Here is a 17,512-nt window from a genome sequence, read left to right as displayed (position 1 = left end):
CAAACCCCTGTACCTATCTTCTTGAAATTTGGCAGGCTTTGTGGCCTCACCAGGGGCTACCACCCCTGCAGTTTTCACCCCCCTATGGTGTAACACATACACGTGACATGTTTTGCTTTTACGAATTTGGGGTGCAGTTCCCTCCAAACCTCTGCACCTATCTTCTTGAAACATGGTAGGCTTCATGATCTCAGCAGAAGCTACAGCCTCTGTGAGTTTCATCCAAATAAGACAAAAAACAACAAAGTTATAGATATTTCATTGATTCCCCATTATACCCTATGGCCAGATCTCCAAAGCGGCTCCAAAGCTTGGTTTGGAAGCTCCAAACCACTTCGGAAAGCCTAAAGATGCCAGCACTTCAATCCAGATATGCTGCTTCAGTGTCCGAAACATCCAAATCTTCTCTGGATCCGAAGTGAGGTCCAAAGCCTTGCACAGCCCTAGTAAATATATCAATAAAATATTATGTTCAAATAATGCTATATAGAGAGAGATTATATAGTAAAAAAATCTCAAACTCTCTGATTAAAACCCTCCAAATCTGCAGTTTCCATGATTAAAGTGAAACACCACTCATATATTATACACATATATATATATACACACATAGATATAGATCTATATATATGAGTGGTGTTTCATTTTAATTGTGGAAGAATGCAGAGTTTGGAGTTTTTAATCAGAGAATTTGGGATGTTTTAAACCGAGAAAACCAGGATCCCCAATAAGGATAATATATATCCTGACAGAGTCGATATACAGATACTTGTCTTAATTCTACAGTTCATTTGTGCTTTTTCCATTGGTAGAAAAGTAGAAGTTATTTAAAGAGAAGCCCCTTACTCCCTTCCTATGCCAATGAAAACAGAGGCATTATTAGTAAACTAGGAACCTCATATGGAATGATAGAATCAGGGCACCTGGACTCCACAGGAGTCAGTGGTTCATATCATTATTCTCAAGCTTAAAGCAGTGGCAGGGCATGCAACCTTTTCCTGTCATCCAGCTGAAAACCACCCACGTGGATAATGCCAGACTATAAGATGACAGTTTGCTAGATAAACAAATAAGCAGAAGAATGAAAAAATAATAAGGCTCTGGGACTGTGGCATATGCCATCAGATCACCCTATCAATACCCAACTTATATGGGCTAAAGAATTCATTAGCTGACAGTCTAAGCAGACATTTCTCCAGAGATTGTGAGTGGGAGCTCTGAGTCAGCAACAGATAACATTTTGATAGAGTCATCCCTCTGAGTTATCCTTCTCAGAAAAAGTGGCAGAGGATTTTCCTCCAAACATTATTAGTCTGGGTTTTTTTTTTTTCTGAACAGTTTCTGTTTGTCTCCTTACCAATGCCATTATTCCCACAAGTCCCAAGTAAAATTAAACAGGACAGTGTGGGGCTAGGCAGCAGGCAGCCACTGCACCTTTGCACCCTTGTGCCCCACCCAGCTCCTGTCACCATCTACGTGTACATTTCAGGGCATATAGTTACTTTGCCATGGGACAGTACTATCCCTAATGATACTATCCTATGTCAAAGCTAATTAATCTACTGTGCCCCAATGTCAGCGAACATGTAGACAGTGATGTTTTGATGCAGAGCTAAGTCAACTCTGCAGTAAAGCACACATTTAGATGCACCCTAAGAGTAGTATCTAATATATGGCAACATCTCCCTTTACATCAAATTGAAAACAAGAGCAACTGGGAGTGAACAAACATTTTTTTAATTAGTGAAACTGAGATATAGTATCAGCAAGCTTCTCCTTGATCCTGTAGAGCACAAGTAATGTGATACCATCAGAAACATGAACTCTTAAGGTGTAGTTAAACATTATAGAGTCAAGAAGGACTGGAAGGGACATCCAGAGGGCATCTAGTGCAACCCCCTGCCTAAGGCAGGATCATTTCTATCCAAACTATTCCATAAAACTATAATCTAAACTCTACATAAAACTACCCTCAACCTGCCACAGGTAAAGCAGGAGAACCACCACAGCCAATGTCCTGCTTCTATAAAATGTTGTCAGTATATGCTCAAGAGATCCCAGGTAGAGGGATATGCCCCCTGCTACAGAGGAAGACAAAACCAATCTCACCATTAGGTAAAATTCCTTCCTGATACTAAATGTGGTGATTAGTCTGACCCTTAGCGGAGGGGCAAGACCCTCTAGCCAGGAAACTCCAGCTTTGCTCCTAGCAGTAGAATCAGCAAATCCCAGTTGAAGCCCCCAGCCTTAGCTGTAGCCAACACCTAATGCCTCTGGCATGTGCTTACTCTAAGGAATGTTAGGCTGTATTAAAGTTAGCACATACTGTGAGCAGTTACATGTAAGAATTAGTAACCTCTTTAATGTGCATAGCTCTGACCTACCACTAGAGGGCTGATGAGCAAGGGCCTGGCTAGAATCTGCCAAGCCTGCCTCATGCCTGCTTGGCTCACCAGACATCTAGACACAGTATAGGCCAGGGTGGAATGGGGAAGAGGGGGAAGGAAGAAGGGGATGAAAGGAGGCAGAGCCCCTCTAAGACACTTGAATCATCCCCCAATCTCCCCTGCGATTGCCCTTCTATCCCCTCCCCCCAATTGCCTCTCTGATCAGTCCAAGAGTGCCCCCTTCTCCATGCCCCACTCCCCTTTCCCCCCTCAGCCCCATACCACTCACTTCTTGCCTGGCTATTCCCAGCTGTCAGTCCAGGGCCAAAGAGTTCTGGAGAAGTGATTGTCTACACTGGGTTAAATACTCAAAGTTAGAGTACTGTTTTCAGCTAAAAGAATTCCATTAGTGTGAGCCACATGAATTTTTTAAACTTCAGTCAGCTTAATTAAATAGGCAGTTCCTGCAATACCCAAACAGTTATAAGCATATTTATCATATATCTATTACATATATTTATTTAAGTTTCCTTAAATTAAACATTTTCTATTGAGCATTGCTATCTGAATTCATTAAGACATTTGTTGAAGCATGGGTTTCAAACACTAGAGTTTTGCATTTGACAATTCAGAAATCAACATTTGTTGTAGAAATTAAGATTTAAAGGAAAGTTTGTTCTACAGATAACTCTATATGTTTAGCATGTTTTAAAGCATAGATAGTATCCTCCATTATTCTCAGCCCACTACAGAGCACAGTTCCCATTTGCAGTGATCTTATCCAGCTTAAATAAAGGGTTTGGCTTAAACCATTCCAGCTTTATCAGTTTTAGCCCAGGCTTTCTTTGCATGACTGTAAGCAGTAGAAATTGCTGTCATTCCCAGGGCCTTCAATAAGAATTTATTTATCATATGTTGTTACTTTTCAAAGACAAATAACCAAATGTAGTGCCAACATCCACTGGTCTGAAAGACCTATACAAACTAAGCTACAATATAGGTGCTACAGAAATCTAATTTATGATGGTAATGATATTTATAAATATCATGAGCTAATTAAGAATTATGCATATTTTGTATTTGATGCCTGAATATTTTCAGCTGAAATCTATTATATATTATATAACATTATATAGAATTAATATGCACGGTTATATATATAGCATATGAACTTCAAAGTCTTTACAGCTATTAAACAAGTATTCCTCACAAAATCCCTGACAAAAATAAAAGTAGTATATTCATTCTACACTGAAGCTTTTTCTGTAACTTTATAGGAAAATAAAAATACCTCCAAAAGTAAACAAGTCTTTATTACAATGTAGGAATGAAGAGATTAAGCAATGTAAATGGCTTCATGAGCAGATCTAGAATTTTGAAAAAGGGGATGCAGATTGTGTGGCGCATCAAGACAACACATTTTTTTCTGGTTATACAGAAACTAGAAGATGTACTATCCTAAGGGCCAAGTACTACATTATTCAGTTTAAGATCAAAACAAAACTGCATACAACTTTATTGGAATGTGCACTAATTTGCTAGATTATACATTATGTCTAATCCTAGACAAAAAGCATAGGCAAAAACAAGGCAAAAAAACACCTGGGCAAAACCAGTTAAAGGTTATTGTTTCATTTGTCCTGTAGTCAGAATAGGTATGTACATCTTTCATTGGCACTAACACCAAATCAACCATTCTCAAGCATTCAACACTTCACTGTTCTTCATTTCCATACCTGAGTTAATATTTACAAGATCTAAAACTACTGCACTCAAAGTAAGGTTTTTAGCTGGAACTAAAAACAGAGTGCAGGGCTGTAAAATAGATGTTACCAAGAATAGCTAATGGATAGCAAAACTGCAGAGGAAAGGATAGCCTGATTAATGGAAGATCAAGACCGCTGAAAAGGAGAGTTTGGTAATACCTATGGACTAAAGAGCAGGTAGCAAGATTTAGATAGATTACAATGAGCTGTTAAATCAATTATTCCCAACATGATTGCCTGAATACAAATGATGCTGCTGTTCTCAGGCAGCTGATTTTAAAGTTCAGGTGGAGCAGGAAACAAAAGCAGGTACAACTGTACCACTTCACCTTCCCTATATATATACCTGTATGGCTTACAGTATGTGATTTCCCAATAATTCAACTAGGTTATATAACAACTAATTTTTTTTTCTTTTTATGCAATATTTTTATCTGAAGATATCAAATAATTCATAGATTCATAGATTCATAGATGTTAGGGTCGGAAGGGACCTCAATAGATCATCAAGTATGACCCCCTGCATAAGCAGGAAAGAGTGCTGGGTCTAGATGACCCCAGCTAGATACTCGTCTAACCTCCTCTTGAAGACCCCCAGGGTAGGGGAGAGCACCACCTCCCTTGGGAGCCCGTTCCAGACCTTGGCCACTCGAACTGTGAAGAAGTTCTTCCTAATGTCCAGTCTAAATCTGCTCTCTGCTAGCTTGTGGCCATTGTTTCTTGTAACCCCCGGGGGCGCCTTGGTGAATAAATCCTCACCAATTCCCTTCTGTGCCCCCGTGATGAACTTATAGGCAGCCACAAGGTCGCCTCTCAACCTTCTCTTGCGGAGGCTGAAAAGGTCCAGTTTCTCTAGTCTCTCCTCGTAGGGCTTGGTCTGCAGGCCCTTGACCATACGAGTTGCCCTTCTCTGTACCCTCTCCAGGTTATCCGCATCCTTCTTGAAGTGTGGCGCCCAGAATTGCACGCAGTACTCCAACTGCGGTCTGACCAGCGCCCGATACAGGGGAAGTATCACCTCCCTGGACCCATTCGTCATGCATCTGCTGATGCACGATAAAGTGCCATTGGCTTTTCTGATGGCTTCGTCACACTGCCGGCTCATGTTCATCTTGGAGTCCACTAGGACTCCAAGATCCCTTTCCACCTCTTTGCCACCCAGCAGGTCATTCCCTAGGCTGTAGGTGTGCTGGACATTTTTCCTCCCTAGGTGCAGCACTTTGCATTTCTCTTTGTTGAACTGCATCCTGTTGTTTTCTGCCCACTTGTGCAACCTATCCAGGTCTGCTTGCAGCTGTTCCCTGCCCTCCGGCGTGTCCACTTCTCCCCATAGCTTTGTGTCATCTGCAAACTTGGACAGAGTACATTTCACTCCCTCGTCCAAGTCGCTGATGAAGACATTAAAGAGTATCGGTCCAAGGACCGAACCCTGCGGGACCCCACTGCCCACACCCTTCCAGGTCGAGACCGACCCATCTACCACGACTCTTTGGGTGCGACCCTCTAGCCAATTCGCCACCCACCGGACTGTGCAGTCATCCACGTCACAGCCTCTTCACTTGTTCACCAGTATGGGGTGGGATACCATATCGAAGGCCTTCCTGAAGTCTAAGTATACGACATCCACCCCTCCTCCTGTGTCCAGGCATTTCGTAACCTGGTCATAGAAAGAGACTAGGTTGGTCAGGCACGATCTGCCCGCCACAAACCCATGCTGGTTTCCCCTCAGCATAATTTGCCCTGCCGGGCTCTCACAAATGTGAGCCTTGATAATTTTTTCAAAGACTTTACCAAGGATGGAGGTGAGACTGACCAGCCTATAGTTGCCCGGGTCCTCCTTCCTCACCTTTTTGAAAATGGGGACCACGTTAGCTCTTTTCCAGTCCTCCGGGACTTGGCCCATGCACCATGAGCGTTCGAATATTCCCGCCAGTGGCTCTGCAATGATGTCGGCCAGTGCCTTCAGCACCCTCGGATGGAGCCCATCCGGGCCTGCAGACTTAAAGGCATCCAGTTCTTCCAAGTGACTCTGCACCACCTTAGGATCTACGTATGGAAGTCTGGCGCCTTGCTGCTGCCTCTCTACAACCCCAGTGAGAGACTTGTCGTGCCCCTCACTTAGGGACACTGAGGCAAAGAACTCGTTGAGGAGTTCAGCCTTGTCCCCCCTATCTGTCACCAATTGTTTCTGCCCATTTAGCAGCGGTCCTATTCCTCCCTGGGCCTTCCTTTTACTCCCAAATAATACTCCTAATACTAGATGCCATTACTTCACCTTTAGATTTTAGGGACCCCAATTTAAACTTTTCGTAGAAAAATATTATTGGCATAAACACGATACAAGATATAGAAGATGGCCAATTTTCATTTTTAAAAAAATCCATAACTTCTAACATGAGGTTTCAACTTAAAATTTCATTGTAGTCCTTCAAGAATTATTTCTGATCATTTGAACTAGAACAAATTTACAGGTTTACATGGTTGGTGCTAGTGAAGAGTTTGCTGTCACTGAGAACTATAATTGATGTTTGATCTTATTTCATTTTTTACCTGAATATGTCCTAATTTTGAAAAGAATGGTGAGGTAAATTGAATGGAAGATTTTTAAAAAATCATTATGATAAAGAATGATGATTGGGGTGGTATTAAACTGGAAACAAGAAACTCCACAAATATATAATTGAAGGGATACTCGATAAAAAGTCCAGGAACCATTTTAAGGAGAAAGGTAGGTGGTAGAACAACTTTGGTGTCTGCCACTTTGTGGGCAGCAGACAGGTGCAGGCCAGCCCTGATGACGCAGCCATTTTAAGGTCCTGGCTCTCAAGGCTGGAGCACAGTTTGCTGCCAGCAGCCGAGGAAGCAACAACACCTGGCTGAGCTGCTGCTCAGGGAACATCTTGGGGGTAAGGGCAGGAGCTATTGGGGATTGCAGGAGGCTCCTGGTCCTGGGTATGATTGAAAACTGTACCCTGCCAGGGAAGGGAGACCTGGTATGACTGGCCATGGTGGAACAGTCACCCAGAAATACCAGGCCAGTTACCTCCCTGTTGAAAGGTGAGAAGGGGCACCTTAAAACCCCGGCCCCCACCGTTCAGAGGGTTAACAACATCAGAGGGGAGTATGCCAGGCACACCTAGGGAGTTGCACCTGAGCCCTGAGTGTGTAGTGGGGCCAGGCGTGCTTATCAGGAGGCACCTGAGCCCATAGAGGTATAAGACCCCAGAGACTAGTGGGACCAGGCATGCCCAGCTGTAGGCACCTGAACTGAATAAGAATAGTGGGGTCAGGCAGGCCCACAGAGGTAACACCTGAGCCCAAAGGGGTGGAAGATTTCAGAGCCCCAGAGAGGGGGTGAATGTGTTGAGGACCCAGAAAGGGGATGAATGCATTAACCCCCAGAGCAGGGACAATTATGTGGAGCCCCAGAGAGGAGATGAGTGTGGTGAGGCCCCAGGGAGACAGGGATGAGTGGGGAGGCCCAGGTAAGCCTTTGGGCACCTGAGGCTGCAAGTGCGCCTGAGGCCAGGTGAGGTGGCAGAGACGGAGCTGTGAGTGGAAAGGGCAAGTCACTAGCCCCAAATTGAAAACAAGTGGGGTTGTTAGCTGATGAGACACCAGGGGCAGAGTTAGCCCAGTGTTTGGCTAATTGCATGGCCACCATGCAGGTGAGGGTCGTGGGAGACGCCCAAAAGACTGCACTGGGGCTGGCCAAGGAGTGAAGGGATAAGCCCCACATGGTTGCTCAAGGGAGTAGGGTGGGGTGAATGAGGCCCGATAAAGGGCAAGAGTGTGAGAGGCCTGGTGAGAGCTGGCAGAGTGGTAGAGGCACCGGTGAGAGGGGGATGTCTGTGTAAGGTCCAGCAGAGGGCAGTATGAGAGAGGCCTGACAGTGTGCTGAGTTTGACCCAGCCTTAAGCTGCATAGTACAACTCATGGAAACATTTGCAAGGCATGGGACATGATAAAGGGAAAGTCGGAGTCATAACATCTAAATTAATTAACATAATTAACATCCTACTTATTTAACAACAAGGTGTGGCAGGTGGGCGGTATGACCAATGACAGGTGGGAGGGCCGGCACTGTGACCAGGCCTGGGAGTTTGCCCCCTGTCACAACATACTATACTGCACTATTTTACACAGCTATATCTAGCTAGCTATATATAAACAAATGAAAAATGGGAAAGTTGATAATAATATATACACATTTACACTTAGGACATGCATCTAAGAAATACAGCTTCCATTGTTAATGAAAGTTAAAGGTATCAATAAAAAATGCTATTTTACATGGCCAGTTATGATACAGAAAATTTACAGACATTCATCAAAAAATCTGTTCTGTTTTAGGCAAGAAACATAATGATATATCCATATCTCACATCCATAAGGAAATACCTTGTTCTATTAGTACCTAGGGATGATATTAAATATTACAAATTACAATTAAACATTTGCAAAATGAGTAGGACTAAATTACTTGCATTCCAAGCCTATTAAATTAATTGGCTGAGTAGATCTGTGAACACTAGTGTTGATTTTTATCAAATCTTTGAATAATAGACAAGTTCCAGAAGAATGAGAAAAAGCTGATGTAGTACCCATATTTGTTCCTTCCCCATTGCATGGGCAGGGATTTACTGGGTGGTTACAGGGACCAATTAACCAATAGGGTAATTAACCGGAACTGAATCTTGTTTAAAATCAGGGAGAGCTATGAAATAAAAATGCCCATTTTAATGTATCTTCTGCCAGGCAATTTTATCCCTTAAATTATAGTACAGAAACAAAAAAGTAAAATCTAAAATCTTTCATTTTGCCTTTTAATAATTGTTTCTCTGAATGCCAAACCAAAGATGTGACTTTGATTAACCTAGTTACAAGAGCATACTAGTCACAAAAGACAAATTGGGGAATGACTGAGTTGCCTGCTGTATTGCAGAGAAGGATCTGGGGGTTACAGTAATTCTTAGTTCTGAAAGCAGCCTAGCCATGTTTGTTCAATGCTTTACACAAGTTAATTTACCTTGCTAAGAAGAATTAGCTTAGGGGTCATGCTGTATTAACACAGCTATTCTGCTTTGAGTATCCAAGATAGCTCAGCTATTTCTATAGGGCACTGTACAGATAGACCCTTGGTGTATCTGAGATAACTAAACGATTTTATAGATAAAAAAGGGAATTTCATTTTAGGGTTGGTGAATCCTGTTTGATTTATCTTGGATAACCTAAATGTTATAAATAGGCAGTGGTAAGTGATCATTAATATGAAGAAATCATTTAATTAAGTTACATAATAGAAGCCATTGAGGAGTTACTTAAATGAAATAGCAGTGCTTCTTACAAACGTCTCATCCAATCAATTTAAGGTCATTAGAAAGACAAAATGAATAACTATGCTATCTAGAGTACTATAACCCTGAATGAAACCAAATTAATCTTCTCCACCTTAGCTTTCACTTACCATGAGGTAGAATCAGGTAGACAGTTAACGTAGAGCAGCTGATGTAGCCCCACCTTTCATTAATTCATTTTGTTTTTTCCATACTCTTAGACCCTTGGGCATTCCTGTGTACACAGGGAATAAATTCCTTCAGTCTAAGTGCCTAACAATCTGCTTGTAAAATTATCTTCATGCCTAAATTCCCACACAGGCACTGTGTGCCTAAATTCACACACAGGCATCCACATAGGCTCCTAATTCTTGAAATCATTGAAATACTCTGTGCCTACCACTTGCCTTAACCTCTACAGAATTCACAAATTAGGCCAAACTACTCTCTGCCAAAATCTGCAGAGGAGGACCCCACCACTACTCCCCACCCAATATCCATTGATATAATTACTGTACTCCTCACTTGACAAGGTTGCCAACTGTCAGTTAATTTACCAACAGTAAGTAAGAAATCTGGCTAAAATTGCTGTCAGTAAAGTTCATGGGAAAAAACAAACAAACAAACTTTAGCCATCAGTAAAAATACTAAGCAGCCATAGCTTGACTGAAGCTCTGACAGACAGCACAGCAGAGACATGTGGCATGTGAACAAGAGCGTGGCTCCCTGCAGGGAGCATTCTATTAGCTATGTGCTGCTGCTGTTGCATACCATGTTGCCTTAATACTGCTAGATAGGAATTAAGCTTCTTTCAGGGTCTATGCTGGGACAGGGGGAATGGGGTTGTCAGGAATAAGGCTGGGGAGGGAGCTACCTGAGCAGCATCACAAAATGAAATGCTTCCTGCAGTCAATCAGGGTTGCCAACTCAATAATTTATTGATTTATTTATTTATTTATTACTGTAAATGCTTTACTGACAACCAAAGTTTTTTACTATGATTGATGTTAAACCCCTAAATTTGAACCTAGCCAGTCTAACTGGGGCCTGAAAGAAGAGGAGGGTCTGGCAGCAGAGTTACATTTATATATTGCAAAGCATATAGCAATAAAAATATGTTTCATGAAAAGGGTATGGATTGAGGGGGGTTGGCAACCCTAAATGTGGGATACATAGGTGGGATTCCCTCCTACCCTGATTTGGATCAGGTATTTGAAACCCTTCCCAAATATGGTTTAAGCTGCAATGATTTTACTACATTTGTATTGCTATAGAAACATACATATGAAATTGTTACATCATAATAGCTAAAAAATGATACCAGTATACCAATTGCTATGCTTGTCTATAACTTGACGAAGGGAAGAAACCGTTATAAAATAGTAAACCCAGGGTTTGCTAAACAACTCTGGTACCTGGATCTCATAACCTATTAGTCCCCAACCACATCTTTTTCTCTATCCAACATAATGTATGGTCATGGTCAGAGTCTGCATCTGGATGGAGTATGGTTACATTTGACATTTTGGAGGCTGATGTAGTTAAAGATAACAGAAAAAGAATCCAAAATTCATTACATTCAAGCTCAAAAAATGTCCTTTAGTAAGACTGAGTTACAAAGCAAAATGTAACAGGTTTTCTCTTTGAACATATTAATGTCACCTGTCACCATGGAGAGTCTTATTTCTTCTATTTTGGTCTGTTAGCTAGCCTTAACACAACTGGGAGTTTCCATCATCTCTGTTAAAGGATTACTTAGCAACAATTGCTGAATGTTACCCTTTCCCCCCCACTCCTCCATCCCTCTGATCAGGTCTACATATCAACTTTCTCATTCTACAAATGCTAAATTCCTCAAAGATCTCAGGAGCTCAAGATCCCTTGCCTCCCTGGGGTCTTAATACAGCAATAATAAGCTTACAGTATCATCCATTAGTTCTTTGTGATGCATTCATTTTAAACTGTCCATGAAGGCTGTGGGCTAGATCCTACTCAACATCTAAGGGATTTTCATTTTGGATGAATAATGCCTAAAATTTCGGCATCTTGCCTTGGGAGCAATATTAATCAAAAGGGTTAGAGGCTGAGGAGATAACTAGACACATCCTAAGGATGATCTAGTAAGCCCCCTGCTTATTAAAGCTTATGCTATACAGCTCTGATTTAGTTATTACCAAAGGGTGCCTGTAGACATGCTGGGAGGCTGCTCCAATACACTGTAATTACAGCACATCAGAGCAGACTCAATTAATTGAGTGCCAATTAGCACACTCCAGCTAGCCTTCACATCTTGTGTATCAGCATCGCCACACTTCAAAATGGCAGCAGAGGCACTTCACTGAGCTTTAGTTCAAGTGCCCCATCCACCATTTTGAAACATGAGGATGCTGATAAACATGTCCCCATGTTACACCATTTTGAAACAAGGGGACATCTGCCTGCTCAACTTTTTATGTCCTTGGGTGGAAGAGGCATGCAAAGGTGTCCAAAGCAGAAACACAGCCCTAATGGACACTGCTTCCCAAGAAGCAGGTGGAGGACAGGCTGGCATGTTAGAGACTACCTGATTCAGAGAAACATGAGTTTTCAGAGGCAGCAGCCTACTCCCTGAACCAGGTTGTCTCTAACATGTTGCACTGGCCTATCTTCTACCTGACTTCAGACTACCATGGCTAATTACCTCTGTGCTTGCCAAAATAATCTGTTCTTGTGCTTTCATTGTACCTTCATATGTGTGAAATGTGATGAGGAATATATTTCTCAACTAGAATACTTACTTTACAGTATCTGGCTTTTTCACATGCTAAAATAACCATGGAAGGCTGTTTCATGTTGAACAGGGAAAGCTGGCTGAATTAAAATGAAAGCCAAAGCAGGTTTCACTATTCGTGTACCAATGTGTAGTTAATTTTCACTTTATATATCCTCACACAATTATTGGTGTAAAAGAAACTGCTTTCTTACTTGCCTACAGACCTGTGTCCAGAGGATGAATATTTTTAATACATTGTCTTGTGAGATATTTAGAACTCCCAGGGATTGGATGCTACCAGCTATTTTCTCATTGTGCTACTAGCTGTTTTGTTTTGAGGATGTAACAGCAACAGGCTACACAGAGTTAAGTCATAAAAAGAACATCAGTGCTGATGGACAGTGGAACAAATTATGGAATCAGAGCAAAATGTGTACGATGATGTAAATGTATATGTTTTGAATAGACCTTCTAAATTATTGCATGTTAATTCCTACCCAGGATATCGTGCCATTACACAGAATATAATCTTTAAAGGAGGATTATTACTGGTGGTGGCAGTGATATTGGTGGCATATTTGTCCCCAAATAGTATATATGGGGAAGAAATCTTTCCTTTTATTTCATAGATTTCATAGACATTAGGGCTGGAAGGGACCTCGGGAGATCATCGAGTCCAGCCCCCTGCCCCAGGGGCAGGAATTCAGCTGAGGTCAAAGGATCCCAGCAAGATAAATGTCTAAATGTCTCTTAAAGGAATCCAGAGTAGGTGCTTGCACCACCTCTGGTGGCAGTCTGTTCCAGGCCCTGGGGACTCAGACACTAAAGAAGTTCTTTCTTACCACTGGTCTTGAAATGATCTTGTAGGTGTTTGTGACCATTTGACCTTGTCATCCCTTGGGGCGCTCTGGTGAACAGATGTTCCCCCAGATCCTGATGTACACCCCTTATATACTTATAGGCAGCCACCAGGTCCTCCCTGAGCCTGTGCTTTTCCTGGCTGAAGAGTCCCATGGCTCTCAGCCTCTCATCATAAGGCCAGCTCTCCTGCCCTCTGATCATGTGTGTGGCTCTCCTCTGGACTCTCTCAAGCTTCTCCACATCCTTTTTAAATTGTGGAGCCCAGAATTGGGTGCAGTACTCCAGCTGTGGCCTCACCAAAGCTGAATACAGCAGGAGAAAGACATCCTGGAATTTGCTGGAGAAGCATCTATGGATGCAAGCCAGAGTTTTTGCTCACTTTACCAGCTGCAACATCACATTGGTGGCTCATATTCATCTTGTGGTCAGTCATGACCCCCAAGCCCCTTTTGGCCATGGTGCTAGCAAGCATAGCACTGCTGAGCCTATAAGCATGCTGTGGGTTTTTCTTCCCAAGGTGGAATACCTTGCATTTTTTGGTGTTGACTGCTATCAGGTTTTTATCCACCCATTTTCTGAGCCTGTGAAGGTTGGGCTGAATCACCATCCTGTTCTCAGGTGTGAATGCTTTGCCCTAAAGTTTGGTGTAATTGGTGAACTTGGCCATTCCAGTTCTGATACCACTGTCCACATCATTAATAAAGATGTTAAAGAGTATAGGCCCAAGGACAGAACCTTGGGGGACCCCACTGGTCGCAGTGCACCATGATGATTTACTTCCATCAACTACCAGTCCCTGGGTCTGACTTCAGAGCCAATTCCCCAGCCATCAGACTGTGATGTAGCCGAGGACACAGTTGGCCAGTTTTTCTATGAGATGATCATGGGATACCATATCAAAGTCTTTTTTTTAAATCAAGATATATGACAGCAATTTCTTCTGCCTTGTCCAGGTAGTATGTCACCTGCTGATAGAAGGAGATGAGATTGGTCAGGCAAGACCTACCCACAACAAACCCATGCTGCTTATCCCTCAGGATGTTGCCATCAGCCAGTTTGTCAAGAATGGTCTCTTTCATAACTTTTTCCAAGATCTTCCCCAGGATAGAGGGCAGGCTGATGGGCCTGTAGTTCCCCAGATCTACTTTCCTCTTTCCTGAAGATAAGCACCACATTGGCCTTCTTCCAATCTTCAGGCACTTCACCTGAGCGCCATGAGTTCTTGAAGTTCCCTGCCAGTGGCTGAGCTATGATGCTTGCCAGCTCCTTAAGTACCCTGGGGTGTAAACTGACTGGGCCAGCTGATTTGAAGGTGTCCAGCCTCTCAAGGTGTTCCTTCACATGGTCTACATTGATGAAGGGTAACAATTCTCCCTCATCCTGGCCGTCTCAAAACCATATTGAGCAGGGCCATCCCCTGGGGCTGATGATAAACTGATGCAAAATACCCATTAAGCAGGTTGGCTTTTTCCTGGCCATCAGTTGTCAGTTACCTCATATTGTTTAGCAGGTGTCCAATGTTACCCTTGATTTTCCTCTGGCTCTCCACATATCTAAAGAAGGACTTTTTATTGTCTTTGATACGTGTGGCCAGTTGGATTATAGGTCTTTCTTTTTAGATGTAGGAGGTCCACTAGTTTCCTGCAGAGCCAAGGGGGCTGCTGTGCCCTTTTGCTGCCTTTCCTCCAAGATGGGGTAGACGTTGCTTGTGCTTCCAAGATCTCTGACTTGAGGAGCAACCACTTATCCTGAACTCCCCTCCCATTTGGATTGTGGTCCCTTAGGGCATTGTGAACAAGTCTCCTGAGCTTGTCAAAGTCAGCTTTCCTGAAGTCAAGGACATCTGCATTGCTGACTGATTTGCCAGCTTTACGGCAGATGGTGGGAGTGATCAGCTCATGGTCACTGTTTCCCAGCTTCCCTTCTATCATCAGGTCACTATTAAGTCATCCCCCATTGCTAGTACCAGGTCAAGCAGCACTTTGCCTCGCATTGCTCCATATACTTCTTGAGTCAGATAGAGCTCATCCACACATGTGAGGAAGCCTTGCAACCATTTGGATTTGTCTGAGTGCTCTTCCCATGTGATGTCCGGGCAGTTGAAGTCTCCCATGACAACCATGCACCGGGAGCATGCAGTCTCAGCCAGTTCCTTGGTGAATTCCTGGTTAAGCTCTTGATCCTGGCTAGGAGATCAGTAGTAGACTCCTACCATTGTGTCCCTGGTGCCATGTTCACCGTGGATTTTAACCCAGAGTGTCTCCAGTCATCCACCCTGGGTGCCAATGTCAGCTTTCAGGGATGTGTAGCTTTCCGTGACATAGAGAGCTACACCCTTGCCCTTTTTGTCTACACAATATCTCCTGTACAAGGTATAGTTGTCTATACCTCTGGCCCAGTCATAGGTGGAGTCCCACCAGGTCTCCGTTATCCCTATGAGATCTTACTCTTTCTTGTTTAGAAGGAGGACCAGTTCCTCCTGTTTATTCCCCAAGCTCCTGGCATTGGTGTACAGGCATATAAGTCTCCCATTGGGGGCCCTTGTCTTCTCTATACATCGTTCCAGGACTGGGGTAGGGGTGGGTTCCCTTGAATGCCTTAGCCTGCTGGATTTGCAGAAGCCCAGTGGGCTTGCTGTGGCGGTAGTCCCCGCATCCCCTAGAGGGCTTAGTTTAAAGCCTGATCAAGCAGGTCAGCCAGTCTGGCTGAGAAGAGGCTCCTCCCCAGTGCAATTAAGGTGGAGGCCATCTCTTCCCAGAAGACCACTGCCTCTCTCACCAAACAGCAGACTGTGATCGTGGAAGCCGAAGCCTTCATAATGACACCAGCACCGCAGTCTTTGGTTAACTCTCTCGATCCTCCTCTCCCTCCTCATTCGTATCCCCAAACCACAAAGATCAAGGAAAATACCACCTGTGCCCCCAACCCCTTAAACTACACTCCCAAAGCCCTGTAGCATCTCATAACCCAGCTGGAATTGCTTCAAGCTGTGTCATTCATGCCCATAAAGATAAGAAGCATAGAGTACTGGTCGGTGGCCTGGATGAGTTTTGGCATCATCTCAGCTATGTCCCAGTTAAGGGCTCCCAGGAAGCAGCAGACCTCCCAGGCTAAGGGGTCAGGGTGACAGATTGCACCCTCAGTCCCCCTCAGGAGGGAGTCTCCCACGGCAACCACTCTACAAGTGGCTTCAGGGAGAGCAGGGACAGTAGCTTTGGGTGAGCCTGCATTGCCTGCAGGAGCTGGCAGCTCTGCAGGCTGGACTGGGACTGCAAGAGGTTTGTACCTGTTGCAAAGCTCCAGAGGGGAGGGGACCCTGGTGCATTGGGCCTTCAGGCCATTGACCACCTTGGTCTAATCCTCTGGCTGGACAGTCTGGGAGATCCTTGAGTCCTCCTTTGTCCTGGAAGGTGACCTTGGTCTACCCTCTGCCTCCAGGGGGTGAAGGGCCTGGCAGTAGGAATCTATATCCTGCTCACCTCATGGAGCCCAGAACCATGGGTTCCATCTGGGTGGGGACCTCTGAGGTGCCAGACAGGGAAGCCTCAAACTCCGAGGGGACCCTCAAGGTGCCGTGTGTGCCCATCCACATTGTGCCACTGGTAGTCCAGCTACTGATGGAACTACCTTCCCCAGGGCTCACTGGCATGGCATCGGGCCCTCCCACTCACCCTCCTGTGCAAACTCCCGCAATAAACTCACGCGATGGGCCCAGAAGCGCGCCTGTTTGCATGTCCTGTTTGCATGTCCTGTTCATGAGGCTCCAGTTGCATGGCCCTCTGGGGGGATGGGTGAAGTAGGAGATGGGGGGAGGCGGGGTGTGACCCTCCTTGGCTCCACTCAGCTGCCCCACAGATGGCCATGTCCTGCCTACTCATCTCTCATCAGAGCTGGGGCCTGAATGCGGCTTGTTCCATTGCCAGGCCCTTTTTAAACTGGACACAGTTTAATAATAATTGTTGTCAATAGTAAGTGGATAACAAAATATTATTGTTTTAAAATTAAGAAACTAAATCTGTGTCATAAAATTATGCAACATTTACCACTGGAATATTATTTATGATTGTTTTTATTTTTTGGAAAGTACAAACAGCATCATATAAACACGCTTCATTTTAAACTCAAAAGAAGGTAATAATTTGAACTACCTAATGTGGCTATGAAAATGCAAATGGTCTTCAAAAATGGCTTTTAAAAATTCTCTTTCAGGGACGAAGCTGTGAGCTTAATTACAATGATTGCCTTCTACAGACCTGCTCTGTTGGATTTCTTTGCACTGATGGAATAAACAATATCACCTGTTTACCTGCTATCCCCCAAAGCAACACAGCCATCACTAAAATGGAGGGAGTGTCCCTTACTGAGGATTCTCTCAGTAGCCTTACACTAGCATGGTCTGCTTCTGCTAAG

The sequence above is a fragment of the Alligator mississippiensis genome, chromosome 1 (assembly GCF_030867095.1).
Source record: "Alligator mississippiensis isolate rAllMis1 chromosome 1, rAllMis1, whole genome shotgun sequence".
Taxonomy (NCBI): domain Eukaryota; kingdom Metazoa; phylum Chordata; order Crocodylia; family Alligatoridae; genus Alligator; species Alligator mississippiensis.
This window is presented reverse-complemented; position numbering follows the sequence as displayed.